Below are 4,475 nucleotides of genomic sequence, written 5' to 3' on the forward strand. Positions count from 1 at the left end.
CTTGCACTGTTTCTGTCCCTCTCAAAATAAATAAATAACCCTAAAAAAAAAAAGGGCAGAATCTCTGTATGAATAGTGAACTTTATGGTGTTGTAACTTGCCCAAGTCTCACCTGCCACTCCCCAGTTCCATAGTGGCCACAAAGACCAGTAGCCTGCATTCACAGCAAAAAGTAGCAGTCTGGCACATGAGGGTTAAAGCCCACTCCCACACCTGTCTGGTTCCCTGGCAGACCCCACCTATAAGACTTGTCTTTATTTGACCTGACTAAAAGTCCACCTAGTGCAAACAGTCTTTTCCTCTGCCTCCTTGGTGTTCCTTGAACGGATCAGGCACACTCCCATCCAGGAACCTCACTATTCCCTGGAGTGTCCGTGCCCTCTCTGTCCTTAAAGTCCTTGTTCAAGTGTCACCCTCTCAGCAAGGTTTTCCCTACCCACACTGTTGTCATGCAACCTGACTCACAGGCATTTCCTACTTCCCTTTCCCGCTTCCTTTCTCTGCAGAGCACATATTACCTTCTAACATGCTATGTATTTCATTTGTTTGTAACGTGTATCAGATGTCTTCCCACTAGAATGCAAGCCAACATGAAGGCAGAGTTTAGTTTGTTTTACTTGGTGCTGTGTCTCCAGAGCCTAGAACAGTGCCTGGCACAAAGCAAGTGTTTTGTAATATTTGTTGAATGAGTAAAGGAATGAAGATTTATTTTTTAATGTTTATTTCTGTATTTTGAGAGAGAGCACAAGTATGGGGCAGGCAAGGAGAGAGAGACACACACAGAATCCGAAGCAGGCTCCAGGCTCCATCCAAGCTGTCGGCACAGAGCCTGACACAGGCCTTTAACTCACAAACTTCAAGATCGTGACCAGAGCTGAAGTCAAACGCTTAACCGACTGAGCCACCCAGGCACCCCAGGAATGAAGGTTTAAAAAAGAAAATGTTGACAGAAATGCTGCACTTCCTGTGAAATGTAGCCTATAGGTGTTTGGTAATTATAATACTGAAAAGAGATGAGAACTTATTTGCAGGTGAAACTGGTCACTGAATCCTTAACAGACTCTTCCAGGGCTAAAGCAAATGTTGTCCTTCTGTCAGCACCTCCATGCTTCGCACACAATACATTTTTGTTGATTCATTGGAGCCCAAAGCCTGGCCTTTCTCCAGGAAGTTATAATAATACAGAGCCCCCAGGGGTCCCTGTGACCCACTGAAGATAGAAGGGAGAGATTATGTCTAAGGAAGGTGACTTGTTTGGTTTGTCTGACAAACAATACTTCACTTCACTTCACTTCGCTTCAGAAGTGATACCCCAAATAAACAAATTCTCTTGGAGGATAGCGTGCATTCTAGCTACAGTGCTATAACTTTGCTTCTAGAAAAATGTTCAGGGTCAGTAGGAGTTTTTTCTTTTAAATCTTAAACAATGGCAAATTTTCACTTTGAGAAGGAGGGCTTGTTTCTGCAAAACAAAATCTAGTGAGTACAATGGCTGAGCAGTTGAAAACATACCAAATAGATCAAGTGTGTGATGTGAGTTGAAGGCTGAGAGCTCACGGCTTAGCAAACACTGCTTAGCGCTGTCCCATCTTGGTGGTCTATCCACTGAGCCACTGTGGGAAGCCGCGGTCAAGCCTAACCCTTCTCCGTGTGCTTTGGGGCTCAGGGTTCTTTTCTTGTAAGATTAGATCTCCAGACCAAGATGGAGTATACACAGGTGTCTCTGTTCCACCTGTTAAATACAAATAAAAATACTTATTTAGTAATAAATATAAATAGATCTATTTATATATTACATATAAATATTGAATATAAATATAAATATTGCCAATATAAATATATTTATAAATTTGCATATATATCTCTCTCAAATATAAGAAGACTCAGAAAGGTGCAGAGAAGGCAGACTGGTTAGGGATCTCAGAACTCAAGGAATGACATGGCAGTGAGTCCCCTGTGTTTCCTTTTGCCTTCTGTATCTCAGACTGGGTGTGGAGAAGCTGGCAACCTGGAAATACCAGTGGAAGAAGTAAAAAAATAATAATAAACCCAAGAAAAACCTGCTGTCTCTAGGTAAAGGACCAAGAAAGGGGAAACCTAGCAAGATGGGAAACTTCTAGACAATAACCACTCTACCCCCAGCCAAACACCAAGTAAGAATTGCTGTCACACTGCCACACCATCAGCACAGGCAAAACGGGGAGCCTGTGTATCCCACCTGTTCTAATGAGGTGCTCTTCCCTCTCTTGCCTACTAGGGTGCCGTCAGAGAAAACTGAATAGGGATCTGGAAACTTCAGTCCCATCCATGAGTTATAACCCTCCCCCTAGGGCCAGTGGAGACCATGTGGGGACCCTGGACTTCCACACTCACCCAGTGGTAATGAGGTGGCATCTCCCCCTTCCCCAGTATCAGAGGAAGATAGATGGAAAACCATAATTTTCACCACCATCCAGTGGTACAGAGCTCTGCCTTGCCTTGACCCATGTGGTATCAGGGGAAACTTGCAGAAAAAGAAGATTTAGATAAATTGTAGAGTCTGTTACACAATATCCAGGTTCAGGATACAAACAAAAACCATTTACCACTCCAAGAAGCAGGAAAATCAACAATGAGTGAGAAAAGACATTCAACATTCAACAGACACCGATACCAAGACAATACAAATATTAGAATTATGTGACGAGGAATTCAAAGCAGCCACCATAAAAATGGTCCAATGAGCAATTACAAACACACCTACAAAAAGAAAATCTCAACCAAGAAATAGAAGATGGAAAGATGTAAATTCCCTAAATGGAAATTTTACGACTGAAAAAAAAATGATTACTAAAATTTTGAATACTTAATGGATAGGCTCAGCAATAGAAAGGAAAGGGCAAAGGAAAGGATGAATAAACTTGAGCGTAAAACAATAGAAATTATCCAGTCTGAATAAGAGAGAAAACAATGAAAAAAAAAATAACAAAAAATGAACAGAGCCTCAAGAACTGTGGGAGCAGAATCCCCAAAGAAGAGGAGAAGAGGAGAAGGGCTAAAAAGGCATTAGAAGAAATATGGCTGGAAATTTCCAAAATTTAGCAAAAGACATAAATTTACAGATCCAAGAAGCTGAATGAAGCCTAAATAGGATAAGCCCAAAGAAAACCACACCAAGACATATCATAGTCAAACTTCTAAAAACTAAAGACCAAAAAACAAACAAACACCCTAGAGAAAGAATACCTTACTTTACCTAGAGGGGAAAAACAATTTGAATGACAGTGAATTTCTCATCAGAAACCACGGAGGCCAAAAGGAAGTGGCACCACATTTTCCAAGTGCTGAAAAGAAAGAACTGTTGACCCAGAATCCTGTGTCCAGTGCAAATACCCTTCCTGAGTAGAAAGACATCAAGTTATTTTAAGATGAAGGAACACTAAGATAATCTGTGGCCTGCAGACGTACTCTAAAATAGCTAAAGAAAATTCTTGAAAAGAAAGAAACTGATAAAAAGAATTCTTAAAACATCTGGAAGGAAAAAAGAACAATGGAAAGAATGTAAAAAAGATACATACCATAGACTTCTTGAATTTTTCTAAAGTTGAAACAAAACTTATAACATTGTTCAATTGGTTCTAAGTGTATGGAGAGGAAATACTTAAGTAAATTATATCATAAACAAGGGAGAGTAATAGGAACTGAAAAGCAGGTAGGATTTGAGCACTTTACTCAAACTGGTAAAATGTCCATTGTTATACCAGTGGTAGACTGTTATAGATTATACATGCGTAATATAATACCTAAACCAATCACAAAACCATCTATGCAAAAGAGATACACTTGGAAACACTATAGAATTCAAAATGGAATTCTGAAAAATGTTCCAAGTAACCAACAGTGAGACAGAAAAACAAAAATAGAAGAAAGCAAAGGGAGCAAACAGAAAACAAAAAAATACAAAGGCAGACTTTGCTCCTAACATCCAAATTATTCCATTAAAGGTAATTAGTCTATGTTTCTGTTTACATAACATTTTCAAAATGACAGAATGAAAGAGAGGGAGAACATATTAGTGGTGGCCAAGGGATAGGAATATGGAAGAAGAGGAGGAAGATCCTTGTCATGAGGAAGGAGCTCTGGGTTTTGACTGTGGTGCTGGTTACACAAACGTGCCCACATGATAAACTGTCCTGGTTTGTAACTGACTTTCATGTTGTTCTGTCTCTGCATAAGATGTCACCTTTGAGGAAAAGCTGGATAAATGGTACACAGGACCTCTCTCTAGTAGTTTCACAACTTCTTGTGAATCTGTAATTATTTCAAAATAAAAAGTTAAAAGAAAAGAGATGAAGTTAGGATACAGCTGCCTGGTTTCTAATATTTGGCCTGATGTCCTCTCTGGTAGGAATCTGTAGGTGAAACTCAGGGGTTGTCCTTACACCCCCCACAGCTTTGCCCACCATGAATTTGGTAGTTAGAGAGAAACTATTCCA

At 40.0% G+C, this 4,475-nt stretch overlaps 1 long non-coding RNA gene across 1 annotated transcript; it reads right to left on the minus strand.

Annotated features, from left to right (window-relative positions):
- Nucleotides 1-874: 874 nt before the first annotated feature.
- Nucleotides 875-3,318, minus strand: LOC115518542. Its single transcript, XR_003970297.1, has 3 exons — nucleotides 3,236-3,318; nucleotides 2,374-2,503; nucleotides 875-1,732 (listed from the first exon to the last, which is right to left on the minus strand). It is a non-coding gene; the product is annotated as an uncharacterized LOC115518542 (long non-coding RNA).
- Between the last annotated feature and the right edge of the window lie 1,157 nt (nucleotides 3,319-4,475).

Source organism: Lynx canadensis, chromosome B4, assembly GCF_007474595.2.
Source record: "Lynx canadensis isolate LIC74 chromosome B4, mLynCan4.pri.v2, whole genome shotgun sequence".
Lineage (NCBI taxonomy): Eukaryota > Metazoa > Chordata > Mammalia > Carnivora > Felidae > Lynx > Lynx canadensis.